Genomic DNA, 17,189 nt, shown 5'->3' with positions numbered 1-17,189 from the left:
CTTAATCTCAATAAGCCAGTCAAATTAGGAACTGCTTCAAAGTTTTTCAGTGCCATTATTAGTCTGCTTGGGCTGTCATAAGAAAATGGCAAAGATTGGTGGCTTAAACAACATAAATGTATTTTCTCACAGTTCTGGAAACTGTAAGTCCAAGATCAAAGTGTTGGCAACTTTACTTTCTCTGAGGCCTCTTCTTGGCCTGTAGACTACTGGCTTCTTACCATATCCTCAATTGCCTTCTCTCTGTGCAGGTTTAACTCTGGTATCTCTTCCTTTTCTCATGAGGATGTACTGGAGTAGAGCCTCACTTTTAGGATATCATTCAACCTAATTAAAGGTCCTGTCACCAAATACAATCACATTGAGTATTAAAGCTTCATTGTAAGAATTTTAAGAGAATGATTCAGTAGGTAATAGCACCCAACTTATATGATTTAACTTTGTTAGAACTCTGTTAGTAGGGTTCTTTTATTATCCCATTTTTTAAAAAAATAATGTGATATAATTAACAAGTGATGAGCAACACGTGTGAAAGATATAAGTAATGATATATGTATATATCAGTGGAATCATTACTGTGATGATAAACATATCCCTCCCCACCAAATGTTTATTTGTGCACTATGTACTCCCTTTCTTCCCCACTCTTCCAAGCCATAAATTATCTGCTGTCACCATAGCGAAACCTGTATTATATTACCATTTTATACAAATGGAATTATACAGTATATACACTTTCTATCTGGCTTCTTTTACTCGGCATAATTATTTTGAGATACATTTATGATGTTGCATTTATCAACAGGTAATCCCTTTTTATCACTGAGTATTCATGTTACAGTTATACCAAAATTTGATTCTTGTACTTGTTGATATACATTTGGATCCAGATATTACAGGTAAAGATGCTATAGGTGTTTGTGTACAGATTTTTGTTTTGACACAAATTTCCTCTTCTCTTGGATAAATACCTATGAATAGAAGGGCTGGATTATGTGGTCGACATTTATTTACCTTTTAAAGGAATAGCACAAAACAAAAATTTACTTTTTCAATTAATGTGCCATTTTACATTTCTAGCAATTAGTATAAGAGAATTCAAGGTTTTCTGCATTTTTGTCAAACTTGTCTGGTCAAGTTTAATTTTAGCCATCTAATATATACATGATTATAACACATTGTCATTTTATTTTGAATCTGCCTGCATTTAACTAATGATATTGAACATTTTTTTCTTGTGCTTATTTGCCCTTCTTATTTCTTCTTTGGTGAAGTCTGTGTTGAAGACCTTTTGACCTTTTTTGTGTAGGATTGTTTTCTCATTTGTGAGTTTTGAGAGTCCTTTACATATTGTGCAACAGTCAGAAAACCTTTATCAGATATATATTTTGTAAAGATTTTATTCCTTTGTGGCTTATCTCTTAACTCTCTAATGCCTTTTGAGAAGCAGAGGTTTAATATTTGGTAAAATCTAATTTAACTTTTTTTTATGGACTGTAATTTTGGTGTCAAATCTAAGAGATCTTTGTCTGATCCAAGATAACAAAGATTTGTTCTTGTGGTTTCTTTTAGGAGTTTTATAGTTTTAGGTTTACATTTCAGTCTATGATCCTTCTTGAGCTACTGTATATGATATAAGCTATAGATTCAAAATTATTTCTTTGTATATAGATATCCATTTTATCCAGTACCCATTTGTTAACAAAGCTGCCTTCTTTTTTCATTGTATTGCCTTTATGCCTCTCTCAAAAATCCCTTTTTTATAGGTGTGAGTTTATTTCTAGAGTTATGTATCCTGTTCTACTGATCTATTTCCCAGTCTTTGCACCATATCATACTGTTTTGATTACTATAGTTTTATACTAGTTCTTTAAATCACATACTACTAGCCCTTCATTTTTTAAAGTTGTTTTGACTATATTAGGTCTTTTAAATTTTCATGTGAATTTTTAATCAATTTCCCAATTTCTGCAGGAAGTGTTCTGCAATGCTTAATTGTGTTGAAATGATCAATTTGGTGAGAATTAACATCTTGACAATATTATGTCTTCCAAGACATAAACAAGGCATATCTTTGATTCATTTATTTATTCTTTAATATCTCTTCAAAATGCCCGTTATCATGTACACATTTTTTCAAATAGTTCACACAGTCATTACATATTTTATGCAATTTTCAATACCGCTATCTTAAACTTTAATTTTCAACTGTTAACTGCTAATATACAGATATATAAATGTTATTTGTATATTGATATTGTATCCTTCAACCTTGCTAAACTCGCTAATTCTAGTTTCTTTTTGGTAGGTTCCATTGGATTTTCTATGTAAGCAACCATATAATTTGCAAATCATCTTTTTCCTCTCTAATCTAGTAATTTTTTTATTTCTTTTTCTTGCCTAAGGGCATTGACCGGAGTTTTAAGTACTTTGTTGGATAGAAGTGATGAGAGCAAATAACTGTATTCTCTTGCTCCTGCAATTAATGGGGAAATATTCAGTTTTTTCACCATTAAGTATGTTATCTATAAGGTTTTTCATAGATGCCCTTTATCAGATTGGAGAATTCCCCTTCTATTCCTAGTTTGCTGATAGTTTTTATTAATAATGGATATCAGATTTTATCAAATGATTTGTCTAATATAAAGCATTATATTGTTTGATATTCAAATATTAAACCAACCCTGTGTTATAGGAATAAATACCACCACTTAGTCATGATGTATTACCTTTTTAATATATCATTGGATTTTATTTGTTAAATTTTGGTTACAATTTTTGTATCTTTGTATATGAGGAATTTGTAGTTGCCCCTTTTTGTAAGGTCTTTGGTTTCTTTATTTTTTTAAGATTTTATTTATTTATTCATGAGAGACAGAGATAGGGAGAGAGGCAGAGACACAGGCAGAGGGAGAAGCAGGCTCCATGAAGGGAGCCCACCATGGGACTCCATTACAGGTCTCCAGGATCACACCCTGGGCTGAAGGCGGTGCTAAACCGCTGAGCCAACAGGGCTGCCTAGGTCTTTGGTTTCAAGTCAAGGTAACACTGACTTCATAGGATAAGATAGAAATACTTAATCTTCTTTATTTTTGTTTCTTTATTTTTTCAATCGTATATTTTCTTCATTAATTATTTAGTAGAATTTACCAATGTAGCAACTTGAGCCTGGAGTTTTCATTATAGAAATATTATTTTTAATTACTATTATAATTTTTTGTACATATAGGGCTATTAAATTACCTATGTTTTCTTTAGTGAGCTTTGGTAATTTGTGTTTTTCAAGGAATATGTATTTTGTTCTCCTAAGTTGTTGAACTCATTGGCATAATTCTTCATAATATTCCCTTATCCTTTTACTATCTGTAAATGTGTAGTGATGATGTTTCTCCTATTCCTAACATTTGGAATTTGTATCTTCTCTTTGATCATTTTGGCTAGAGTTTTATTAATTTTATTATTTTTTTGAAAAATCAGTTTTTTGTTTTATTATTTTTCTCTATTTTTCTGTATTGTTTCATTGCTTTTTATGTTTATGTCTATTTCCCTTCTGCTGATTTTTTGTTTAATTTAGATTTTTTTTTTAAGATTCTATTTTTTTAAGATTTATTTATTCATGAGAGACACAGAGAGAGAGGCAGAGATATAGGCAGAGGGAGAAGCAGGCTCCCTGTAGGGAGACTGATGCAGGAACTTGATCCCAGGATTCTGGAATCATGCCCTGAGCCAAAGGCATACACTCAACCACTGAGCTACGCAGGTGCCCTAATTTGGATTTATTTTGTACGTTTTAAAGGTAAAAGCTGAGGTCGTTTGTTTAGACCTTCCTTCCTATTATAATTCTTTAGTGCTAGAGTTTTTCACTAAACTTAGTGGTGTCTCATTCCAGTTTACATTGTAACTTCTAAATTTTTTGTATGTGTTCAAATGTTTTTAAATCACTTCTTGACTTATGGATGATTTCAAGTCTGTTATTAAGTCTCGAAATATTAGAGAACTTTTCTTTAAAAAAATATTTTATTTATGTATTCATGAGAGACACACAGAGAGAGAGAGAGAGAGAGAGAGAGCCAGAGACGCAAGGCAGAGGGAGAAGTAGGCTCCATGCAGGGAGCCTGATGTGAGACTTGATCCCGGGACTCCAAGATCATGCCCTGGGCCAAAGGCAGGTGCTAAACCACTGAACCACTCAGGGATCCCCTTAGAGAACTTTTCTAGAGATTTTATTTCTGTTATGGATTTCTAACTTAATTTCATTGCGGACAGAGAAGATACGTACATTACTTGATTGTTTTTTTCTTTTTTAGATTTTATTTATTTATTTTTGAGAGACACAGAGAGGCAGAGACATAGGCAGAGGGAGAAGCAGGCTCCATGCACAGATCCTGGATACTGGGACCTGGGATAATGCCCTGAGCCAAAGGCAGACCCTCAACCAGTGAGCTACCAAGGCGACCCTACTTGATTGCTTTTAAATGTATGTTTTATGGGGGGCCCCGCTTTAGGCTCTCTGCTCAACAGGAAGTCTGCATCTCCCTCTGCTCCTCACCTCACTCATGCTCTGACTCTCTCTCTCTCCCTCTCTAAAATAAATAAATAAAAATTTTAATGTATTTTTATATCACATATATGGTCTATCTTAGTAAATCTTTATATGTCAAGCGTCTATCTTCATTTGCAAAGTACAGGTTTTTGGTTTGATATTCCTTTAGAATCAGCTGAGTCAAATTAGTTGACTGTGTTATTCAAGTTAACTATATCCTTGCTGATTTTCTGTCTCCTTGATCTAACAATTATTGAGAAAAATACCTTAAGACACTTGACTAAAATTGTGAATTTATCTCTTTCATCATCCAGCTTTATCAGTTTTTGCTTGACACACATTAAAGCTCTGCTATTAGGTACATAAAGCATTACAATATTCTCTTGATGAGCTAATATTTTTGTATTATTTCTTAGTATTAGCAATAACCCCTTGGTCAGTTTAGTAGTTAAGTATTCATGCTGTACCTCTTTAATTTTTTTTAAAGATTTTTATTTATTTATCCATAGACACAGAGAGAGAGGCAGAGACACAGGAGAGGGAGAAGCAGGCTCCATGCAGGGAGCCCAATGTGGGATTTGATCCTGGGTCTCCAGGATCACACCCCAGGCTGCAGGTGGCGCCAAACCGCTGAGCCACCAGGGCTGCCCATGTACCTCTTTAATTCATTACAGGTGTATCCTGAGATTATATTATACTACTCTATAGGTAGTCCACATAATAGTGGACTTCTCTCTCAGATTTATATTATTTGTCATGCATTTTACTTTTACATATGTTATAAACCCCTAATATATTGTTACATTTATGCACCAGTTTGCATTCCCACCAACAGTGTAAGAGGCTTCCTCTTTCTCTGCATCCTCACTAACAAACTGTTGTTTCCTATGTTGTTAATTTTAGCAATTCTGACAGGTGTGCAGTGTTATCTCGTTCTAGTTTTCATTTATATTTCCCTGATGATGAGTGATCTTGAGCATTTTTTTATGAATCAGTAAGCCATCTGTATGTCTTCTTTGGAAAAATATCTGTTCAAGTCTTCTGCCCATTTCCTAACTGGACTATTTGTTTTTTTTCAGTGTTGAGTGTAAGTTCTTTATAGATTTTAGATACTCTTTATCAGATGTGTCATTTGCAAGTAACTTCTATTCCAAAGGTTGCCTTTTAATTTTATTATTTCCTTTGCTATGCAGAAGCTTTTAATCTTGATGATGTCCCAGTAGTTCATTTTTGCTTTTCTTTCTCCTTGTCTCCAGAGAAATATCTAATAAGAAGTTGCTATGGCCAAGATCAGAGGTTGTTGCTTATAATCTCCTCCAGGATTTTGATGGTTCCCTAGTCTTACACTTCAGTCTTTCATCTCTTTAGAATTTATTTTTATGTATGGCATAAGAAAGTGGTCCATTCATTGTTCTGCATGTTGTTGTCCAATTTTCCCAACACCATTTGTCGAAGAGATTTTTTCCAATAGATATTCTTTCCTGATTTGTCAACTATCAGTTGACCACAGACTAGTAGATCCATTTCTGGGCTTTCTAGTCTGTTCTAGTGAGCTATCTATCTGTTTTTGTGCCATTACCATACTGTCCTGATGACTACTGCTTTGTAATATACCCTGATGTCCAGAACTCTGATGTCTCCAGCTTTCTTTTTCTTTTTCAAAATTGCTTCAACTATTCAAGGTCTTTGTGCTTCCATACAAAATTTAGGATTGTTTGTTCCAGCTCTGTGAAAAATACTGTTGGTATTTTGATAGGGATTGAATTAAATCTGTAGATTACTTTGGGTAGTATAGACATTTTTAAAAAGATTTTATTTATTTATTCATGAGAGACACACAGAGAGAAGCAGAGAATAGGCAGAGGGAAGGGCAGGCTTCCTGTGGCAAGGGTCTCTGTTGCAAGACTCAATCCCAGGACCCCGCAATCACACTCTGAGCCAGAGGCAGCCACTCAACCTCTGAGCCACCCAAGTGTCCTGGTAGTATTGACATTTTAACAATATATTTGCTCTTCCAACCCATTAGCATGGAATGCTTTTCCATTTTCTTGTGTTATGTTCAATTTCTTTCATAAGTTTCTATAGTTTTCAGAGTACAGATCTTTACCTCTTTGGTTAGGTTTATACTAAATATCTTATGGATTTTAGTGTAATTGTAAATGGGACAGATCCCTTGATTTCTCTATCTGCTGCTTCATTACTGGTGTGTAGAAATGCAACAGATTTCTGTATATTGGTTTTGTATCCTGCAGCTTTACTGAATTTGTGTATCAGTTCTATCATTTTTTTTCATGGGGTCTTTTGGGTTTTCTATATAGAATATCATGTGTCTGTGAAGATTGAAGGTTTGACTTCTTCCTTGCCAATTTGAATGTCTTTTCTTTTTGTTGTCTGATTGCTGAGGCTAGGAATTGCAGTACTATATTCAATAACAATGGTGAGAGTGGACATCCTTTCTTGTTTTTGACTATAGAGGAAAAGCTCTCAGTTTTTCCCCATTGAGGGTTTTATTAGCTGTGGATCTTTCATATGGCCTTCATGATGTTGAGATATGTTACTCTAATCCTACTTTACTGATGGTTTTTATTAAGAATGGATGCTATACCCTGTCATATGCCTTTTATACATCTATTGAGAGGATGATATGATTTTTATCCTTTTATTAATTAATGTGGTATATCACTTTGATTGATTTGCAATAATTGAATCACCTTGCAACCCAGGAATAAATCTCATGTGATCATGGTGAATAATTCTTTTAATGTACTGTTGGATTTAATTTGCTAGTGTTTTGTTGAGAATATTTGCATCCGTGTTCATGAGGAATATTGGCCTGCAATTCTCTTTTTTAGTGGGGTCTTTGTCTGCTTTTAGAATCAAGGTAACGCTGGTTTCATAGAGTCAGTTTGTATGTTTTCCTTCCACTTCTATTTTTTTGAACAGTTTGAGAAAAATGAATGTTCTTTAAATGTTTGATAAAATTCTACTGGAAAGGCACTGGCCCTAGATTTCTGTTTGTTGGGAGATTTTTGATTACTGTCTCAGTTTCTTTGCTAGTTATTTATCTGTTCAAGTTTTCTATTTCTTCCTGTTTCAGTTTGGTGGTTTATGTATTTCTAAGAATTTATCTATTTCTTGCCAATTGCCCAATTTTTTGGCATATAATTTTTCATAATATTATCTTATAATTGTCTGTATTTCTGTGGCATTGGTTGTAATCTCTCCTCTCTCATTTGTGATTTTGTTTATTTGGATCCTTCCTCTTCTTTTTGATAAGTCTGGCTAGGTAGGGTTTTATCAATTTTATTAATTCTTTTAAAGAACCAGCTCCTGGTTTCATTGATCTGTTCTAATGATTTTGTTGTTGTTTCTTTGTTTCTAGCTCATCTATTTCTCCTCTAATCTTTATTATTTTTCATCTTCTGCTGGCTTTAGGATTCATTTGTTGTTCTTTTTCTAGCTCCTTTAGGTGTAAGATTATATTGCTTGAGATTTTTCTTGCTTCTTGAGGTAGGCCTGTTTTGCTATATATTTTCCTCTTAAGGACACTTTTGTTGTATCCCAAGGGTTTTGGACCATGATGTTTTCATTTTCATTTGTTTCCATGTATTATTTTTTATTTCTTCTTTAGTTTCCTGGTTGATCCATTTTTTTCTTTAGTAGGCTGTTCTTTAACTTCCAGTATTTGTGGTCTTTCCAAATTTTTTCTTGTGATTGACTTCAAGCTATATTGCATTGTGGCCCAAAAATATGTATGATATGATCTCAATCTTTTTGTACTTGTTGAGGCCTGATTTGTCCCCTAGTATGGGATCCATTCTGGAGAATTCTCCATGTGCACTCAAAAAGAATGTGTATTCTGCTACTGTAGGATGAAATGTTCTGAGTATATCTGTTAAGTCCATCTGATCCAACGTGTCATTCAAAGCCATTGTTTCCTTGTTGATTTTCTGCTTAGATTATCTGTCCATTGGAATAAGTGGATATTAAAATCCCCTGCCATCATTGTATTAGTATCAATGAGTTTGTTTATGTTTTTATTAATTGCTTTATATATTTGGGTGCTCCCAAGTTGAGGGCATAAATATTTACAATAGTTAGATCTTTTTGTTCGATAGACCCCTTTATTATGATATAGTACCCTTCTTCATCTCTTGTTACAGTCTTTAGTTTACAGTCTATTTAGTGTGATGTAAATATTGCTGCTCTGGCTTTCTTTTAGCATCTGATAGCTGATAAATTGTTCTGCATCCCCTCATTTTCAATTTGTGGCTGTCTTTAGGTCTAAAATGAGTCTTTTGTAGACAGCATAGATGAGTCTTCTTTTATCCATTCTGACACCTTACGTCTTTTGATTGGAGCATTTAGTCCATTTACATTCAGAGTAATTATTGATAGATATTAAATTAATGCTATTTTATTATTTATTTTATCATTCTTTCTGGAGATTTTCTCTGTTCCTTCTAGACTTTATCACTTTTGTTTTTTCTTTCCAATTCAAAGAGTCCCCTTTAATATTTCTTACTGGACTGGTTTAGTTTTCATGAACTCCTTTAGTTTTTGTTTGGGAGACTCTTTATCTCTTCTTCTATTCTGAATGACATCCTTACTGGATAGAGTATTCTATGACACAAATGTTGTTATGCTTTATGGAGTTGCTGAGTTCCCTAAGTCTACATTCCTGATCCAGTATTTTTATTTTCCTCTTCTTTTCAGCTTCATTATTTTCCATATTTTTTTCTTCAATATCACTTACTTATTCCTCTACTTCTTTCATCCTTGTAGTCATTACCTCTAGTCGATTTCAGATCTGTTATATCGTTTGTTTTTTAATTTCAGCCTAAATAGTTCTTAAGTCTTTTATTTCTGTTTTAAGGGTCTCCCTGATGTCATCTATGCTCTTCTCAAGCCTAGCTAGTGTCTTTATAATTGTTGCTTTAAATTTAATTTAAATTTAATTTAATTCTTGGTCAGGCATATTACTTAAACCTGTTTCAAATAGATCCCTGGCCATGACCCTTTTTTATTCCTTCTTTAGGGATGAATTTCTCCATTTTGGCATTTTGTCTAGGTCTCTGTCTTCTTCCTGTGTTATAAAAGCCTATTATGTTTCCTATTCTTGAGAATAACGGCTTTATAATGAAGAGACCATATACTGTTGGGAGCCTCATGCTCCAGGAAGTATCTCTGGGGTATGCTATGTGCACTCTGCTGCTGTGTTTTGGCTGTTCTTTCCCAGCCAGTCTTCTGCAGAGTTTCTCTTTGCCTGCAGTGGGGAGAGCTTGGATGTTGGCCAGAGTGTGGTGAGGTTTAACTAGGTGTGCTCTTGTTTTGTTAAAAGAGACCTGATGCTACTCCACTAGAGATGAAGCTTTGTAGAACTCTATGGCCGGTGAACATGGTATGTGAGGGGGGGCAAGAGGGACAGGTTGTGATTGTCTTCTGGGGAAGGGGCCCCACTGTTCTGGTTCAGGACATACTTGTCCTAAAAAAGCAGAATTTGCAGAGCACAGAGAGGTGAGGCTTGGTATAAGCTGTTTAGGCCACTAGTGTTGGTGCTGTGCTGCTTACTAAAGTTAGTTTATGCTGAGTGGTAGGGGAAAGAAATGGCACCAGCCTCATCCCTTGTCCTGGAGAGGGGAGTTTGCACTCTCTGCAGTTGGGAAAGCCCTCCCAGAAGAGCCAACAATCTCCCCTCATGTGTCCCAGGCTTCCCTCATATTGTTGCTTTCCCACTGTGTATCTGGCCATCTGCCCACCTGCTAGTGCAGTGCACCTGTGTTCTTTCCCAGGCAGGCTGGCTGAGTTTTAGAACTCCAAACTTTAGGAAGTTGCAAGAGGGGAACTTAAGCTGGTCCTCTCAGGGAGTGTCTTGTCACACTGGGACTGATTCAAATTTGTCCCAAAAGGGCAGTGACACCAAAGAGCAAGTGGATGGATTTTGGAATAAAGCACAGTGAAGTGCTCAAATCCAGGTGAGCTGCCTTGAGCAGGCGTCTCTACACCTCTACACCTCTACACCGTTGTTGAGGTGCACCTGCCAGTTCTTTTGTCCCAGAGAGGCAATTGCACCTTTCCCAGATGCATTCTAAGAAGGGAGAAGCATCCAGGGGTTCCTCAGATCATGCCATACACTACTAGTCTATCTGCCCTCCTTCTCCACAGGAACACTGCTGCATCTGCCAGGCTCCACACCTGCCACACCATGGATCTCTAAAATGCTAGTCTTTGAGACCCGCTGTAAAAATTCATGAAAACCAGCCCCTCTCCTTTTCCCAAGGTCTTTGGGGAAATATTTTTCTTGTGTGAGATCCCTTGTGCACTGCTGTCTTTTCCTGGCCTCTCTCCATGACAAGGACTCCCTCCCTTCCACAGCACTGCCAGTCTACTTCCCTCCCAAATCATGTCTTTGCATTTCCTACCTTCCATATGTTGCTTCTCTTCCTCTTGTTGTGCTTTTGTTCTGTCAGTCCTCAGATCAATTTCTTGGGTATTCAGAATGATTCATTTATTTAGCTGTGTTTAAGGGGTGAAGAAAGCCTAGGGTCCTCTTGCTACTCTGCCATCTTAGTCCTTCCTCTGCCTTTTATATTTTCTTTCATGTTATTACATGTTATGTTGGAGGTTAAGTTGTTTTTCTTTCAATAGGTGGAATTATAGTTTTCTTCAAATCTGTAAAATACTTTAGGCCATTATGCATTTATTTATTGTCCCCTCGCCACCATAAGGGACACCAATTATCCATAAACTGAGCCAAGTGAAATTATCCCTTAGCTCACATATGCCTTTGTCTCCTTCTCTGTGTTCTTTTTCCTGCATATTTTATTTTAATAAGTTCTATTATTAGGCTTTTAAATTCATTAATATTTTTTTCTGCCATATCACATCTTCCGTTAAGACCAACTAAAATATTTTCCATCTGACGTATTATAGTATTTATTTTTCTAGACGTTTCATTTGGGGCACCTTAGTGGCACAGTCAGTTGAACATCTGACTCAGTCTGGGCTCAGGTCTGAGCTGAGTTGTGATATCAAGTCCTGCAATGGGTTCTGTGCTCAGCACAAAGTCTCCTTGGGTTTCTCTATCCCTATGCCGCCCCCCATATTCTCTCTCTCTCTCTCAAATAAATAAATAAATAAATAAATTTGATTTTTCTGTCTCGATTTACCTCCTCTCCTAATTCTTTTTTTCCCCCCTCTCCTAATTTTTCTGTCTCGACTTACCTCCTCTCCGAATTCTTTTTTTCCCCCTCTCCTAATTCTAATATCTGTGTTAGTTTAGGGTCACATTTGATTCATTATTCTCTTCATTATGAATTGTGTTTTCCTGCCTAATAATTTTGATGGCATGTCAGACATTGTGAATTTTACTTTCTTTAATGTTGGCTGAATATTTTTTGTGGTCACATAAGGTTTTTTGATCTTTGTTCTGAGATGCAGTTGATTACTTGAAAACAGCTGGATCCTTTTGATTCTTACACTTATGATTGTTCATTGAATCTGGAGAAATGTTCATTTGGGGGCTAATTATTCCCAACTATTAAGGCAAGAAATTCTGAAGTACTCTATTCCAGTGCTACAGATTATGAGTTTTCAGTCTGACTGGTGAGCAAACAGGTATTATTTGCTCTATAAGTACATGCAGTGCTCCCTCTACTTTTTTTTGGATGATTCTTTCCCAAGTTTTGGTTAATTTCCTCACATATGTGTGTCCCATGCTGAGGACTTGACAAGAAACCTCTGAAGATCTTTGAAGTTCTATGTGCACTGGTTTTTTTGTTTGTTTGTTTGTTTGTTTGTTTTGTTTTTTGTTTTTTTTTTACTCTACCTTGTTCTTTCTAGATACAGTCTGTCTCTTTATGGTGTCTGCTGGGCTCTCCCTCAGTTTTTCTTTCCTAAACTGTGGCCTAGAAACACTTTAAAGGCAGTAGTTAGGGCGAAAATAGAGCTGTTGTCATTTGCTAATCATTTCTGAGTGATCACTGTCTTTTATTACCTGATGTTCATTGTTTTAAAAATGCTGTTTTGTGCCTTTTGGCTTATTTATTTATTTATTTACTTACTTACTTATTTATTGTTTCAAGCAAATGGGTAAATCCAGTTCTTGTTAGTTCAACTTGGCTAGAAGTGAAAATATTATTCGAATTTTGAAAGACCTTATAATTTAGTTTGTAACTTTCACCTCTAGCTATAAGCAAAAGTATACAACCTAATTTTCTTAGAAAAAAATTTCAAACTTGGATATTAGGAGGATTTAATCAAATTTTTCAACAAGCTAAGAAACTTTCAAGTGGTCTTTCTTTATATATGTATTTATAAAGTATATATTTTTAAATCTAGGCCCCCAGAGAGAAGTCTTAGTCCAAATACGGAATTTTCAACTTAAGGATTTACAGGATGAGGAGTCTCTAAGTGGACTTCTATTTCATACTTTGTATTTTCTACTTCTGTAGCATTGGTCTATGACTTTGTTGTGGGTAAAGCAAGGGGGTTGACATCAACATTTAATACTGATCTCAAAACTTCTTACATTTAACTTAGCTCTTTTATGTTTCTTCTGAAAATATGGAGAGAAAATATGCACTTAAACTCCTAAGCTGGGATCCCTGGGTGGCGCAGCGGTTTGGCGCCTGCCTTTGGCCCAGGGCGCGATCCTGGAGACCCGGGATCGAATCCCACGTCGGGCTCCCGGTGCATGGAGCCTGCGTCTCCCTCTGCCTGTGTCTCTGCCTCTCTCTCTCTCTCTGTGACTATCATAAATAAATAAAAAAAATAAAAATAAATAAATAAATAAACTCCTAAGCTTTTACTGGTAGTAATTATAAAGGAACTTGTAAAGGAAATTGCAAAAAGTAGAGTTGATCATTCCAACTCATAATCAGGTTAACTTATTCTACTATTAACCAAGGCTATCAAATTCTTTCTAGAAACTTATTTCAATCTTTGAAAATATGGTAGTAACAATTTAAATCTTTTCTATGATTCTTTACATTATATAATAGATCTGTCTATAGAAATTGAATATCACAGTAGTGTTCCGCTTCTCAACCTTGTAACTATCCACAGTTTAATCCAGATGATTCTTTGATTTAGGCGATCTTGTAGATCATAGAATGTTTTTTTTTTTTTTTTTCATAGAATGTTTAACAGCAGAATCACTAGGCTCTACACCCTAGGTTCTAGTAGAATATCTTTCCCCTCAGGTTGTGACAAGCAAAAGTCTTTCTATATATTGTCAAATGTCTTGAGGGAAGAGAGAGGAAACATAATATTGCCTCTGATGGAGAAGCATTGCTATAATGCAACACACCTAGTAGAATGCAAACATCAATAATCCCTGAAACTATTCTTAAAAATGTAGGCACAAACATAACAGGGCTACAATTACACATAGATCATAAAGTATAACGTGCTAGTTACTTTACTATCACAAAGAGGGCAGGATGCCTGGGTGGCTTAGTGGTTGAGTGTCTGCCTTCAGCCAGGGCTTAATCCTGGAGTCCTGAGATGGGGTCCCACATTGGGCTCCCTGCAAGGAGCCTGCTTCTCCCTCTGCCTATGTCTCTGCATTCTCTCTATGTCTCTCATGAATAAATGAATAAAATCTTTTTTTAAAAAAAAGTGGGCTAGAGAAAGTAGAAATGCAATATATCAAAACTTAGATGTAACAAAATCTGTTCTAAGAGGGAAATTCATAGTAATACATTCCCACATTAAAAAATCTCAAACCACCTAACTTTACACTTTAAGGAACTAGAAAAAGAACAAACTAAGCCTAAAGTTAGGAGATAGTAAATAACAAAGATCATGTGCAAATCAATCAGTGTGAAAACAAAATGAAGGATAAAAAACTTATGATCATTTCAGTAGATGCAGAAAAAGGATTTGACAAAACTCAATATCCATTTATGATTTAAAAAGGAAATTGAGAAAATGGATAAAGAGGGAACATACCTCAACGTAATAAAAGCCATTTATGACAAACCCACAGCTAATATCATACTCAGTGATGGAAGCTGCAAGTCTTTCCTCTAAGATCAGGAACAAGACAAGTTTACCTACTTCTGCCACTTTTGTTTAACATAGTAGTGAAATTCCTAACCAGAACAATTAGGTAAGAAACAACTTTAAAAAGCACCTTAAGAGCATCCCAGGTGGCTCAGTGGTTTAGCGCCACCTTCAGGCCAGGGCGTGATCCTGGAGACCTGGGATCAAATCCCAAGTCAGGCTCCCTGCATGGAGCCTGCTTCTCCTTCTGCCTGTGTCTCGGCTTCTCTCTCTTTCTCTCTCTGTCTCTCATGAACAAATAAATAAAATCTTAAAAAAAAAGGCATCTTAAGCAGAAAGAAGTACCACTGTCTCCATTTGCAAATAGTGTAATAATTATATAGACAATGTTAAAAAGGCTTCATTAAAAAAATGTTAAGGGATCCCTGGGTGGCGCAGTGGTTTAGCGCCTGCCTTTGGCCCAGGGCGCGATCCTGGAGACCCGGGATCGAGTCCCACGTCGGGCTCCCGGTGCATGGAGCCTGCTTCTCCCGCTGCCTGTGTCTCTGCCTCTCTCTCTCTCTCACTGTGTGCCTATCATAAATAAATAAAATAAAATAAAAAGTTTAAAAAAAATAAAAATAAAAAAATGTTAAAACTAGCAAACAAGTTCAGGAAAGTTGCAGGATACAAAGTCAATACATGAAAATTAGTTGCATTTCTATACTTCAGTAACAAACAATCAGAAATAGAAATTAAGAAAACAATCCTATTTATAATTGCATCAAAAATAATTGAATATCTAGGAATAACTATAACCAAGGAAGAGAAAGATCTGTACTCTGAACACATCTGAGCACTATAAGATACTGATGAAATAAGCTTTGTGCAGTGGCAGTATCATAGCCAATGAGGTTTATCCGAGGCACAATTATTGCTAATCGAAAGATACTGATGAAATAAAGAAGACATAAAGAAGTGGATAGATTTTATAAGCTCATGTATTGGAAGAATTAATTTTATTAAAATGTCAATACAATTCAAGGCAATCTAAAAATTCAATGCAACCCTTATCAAAGTTCCAGTGGCATCTTTCATGGAAACAGTAAAAATATACATTCCTAAAATTTGTATGGAACCACAGAAGATTCCAAATAGCCAAAATAATCTTGAGTAAAATCAGAGCTAGAAGCATGACACTTCTTGATTTCAAACTATATTACAAAACTATAGCAATCAAACCATACTGTATTGGTGTAAGAACAGACACATAGAACAATGGACAGAATAGAGAGCCCAGAAATATATATCCATGCATATATAGTCAATAAAATTACAATGAAGGAGCCACAAATATATAATGAGGAAAGGATAGTCTCTTCAAAAATGGTGCTGAGAAAACTGGACAGCCACAAGCAAATAAATGAAACTGGACCACTGTCTTACACCATACACAAAAATCAAGTCAAAATGGACTAAAGACTTGAATGTAAGCCCTGAAACCATAGAAATCCTGGAATAATACTCATGAGGTAAGCTCCTAGACATAGGTCTTGGCAATGATTTTTTTATTTGATACCAAAGCAAAGGCTACAAATAAATAAGCAAAAATAAATAAGTGGTACTACTATATCAAACTAAAGAGGCTTCTGTACAGCAAAGAACATCATCAACAAAACAAAAAAAAAATCAATCTATAGAAGAGAAGAAAATATTTGCAAATCATTTATCTGATAAGAAGTTAATACTCATCTAATCCAATTCAATAACTAAAAACACAATCTAATTTTTATAAAATGGGCAAAAGATTTGAATAGAGATTTTTCCATAGAAGACACACAGATGGTCAACAAGTACATGAATAAGTGCTCAACATTACTAATCATCAGGGAAGTGCAAATCAAAACCACAATGAGATATAACCTAATACCAGTTAAAATGACTAATTTAAAAGATCAATGATAACAGGTGTTGGCAATAATGTGGAGAAAAGGGAATCCTTATGCTCTGTGTACAGGAATGTCAGCGGTTTAGTCACTATTTAAAACAGTATGAAAGTTCCTCAAAAAAATTAAAAACAGAACTAGTATATGATTCAGAAATATATCTGGAGACATATCAGAAAGGAATGACATTACTATCTCAAAGAAATATTGGCGCACCCACGTTCATTATAGTATTATTTGCAGTAGTCAAGACATAGAAACAACCTAAGTGTCCATCAACAAATGAATGGATAAAAAAATAAATATCACACACCGACACACACAGATATTATTCAGCCTTTAAAAGAAGGAAATCCTAGCATTTGCAACAACAGAGGTAGATCTTGAGGGTGTTATGTTAAATAAAATTAGTCTTACAGAGCAAGACAAATACTGTATGATTTCATTTATATGTAGACTCTAAAAATCTGAACTCCTAGAAACAAAGAACAGATTAGTGATTATTGAAAAAGAGAGGATGTGGATTAGAGGAAATGGGTAAATGTGGTCAAAAGATACAAACTCCTAATTATATGATAAATAAGTTTGGAAGATGTGATATACAGCATGGTGACCATAGTTAACAATATTGGATTGTATGTTTGAAAGTTGGTATGTGAGTAAATCTTGGAAGTTTTCATCACAAGAAAGAAAAATGATTAACTATGTAAGGT

At 35.2% G+C, this 17,189-nt stretch overlaps 1 protein-coding gene and 1 non-coding gene across 2 annotated transcripts in view; both read left to right on the top strand.

The window, feature by feature from the left end:
• LOC112912724 (low-density lipoprotein receptor-related protein 1B-like) overlaps positions 1-17,189 on the top strand; it is a 1,003,376-nt gene that overhangs the window by 317,932 nt on the left and 668,255 nt on the right. The window lies entirely within an intron of this gene.
• Positions 15,411-15,549, top strand: LOC140596449 (U4 spliceosomal RNA). Its single transcript, XR_011998419.1, has one exon. It is a non-coding gene; the product is annotated as a U4 spliceosomal RNA (small nuclear RNA).

This window comes from Vulpes vulpes, unplaced genomic scaffold (genome assembly GCF_048418805.1).
Source record: "Vulpes vulpes isolate BD-2025 unplaced genomic scaffold, VulVul3 Bu000000626, whole genome shotgun sequence".
Taxonomy (NCBI): domain Eukaryota; kingdom Metazoa; phylum Chordata; class Mammalia; order Carnivora; family Canidae; genus Vulpes; species Vulpes vulpes.
Note: the sequence above shows the minus strand (reverse complement) of the source record. Positions and strands in the feature narration are given on the sequence as shown.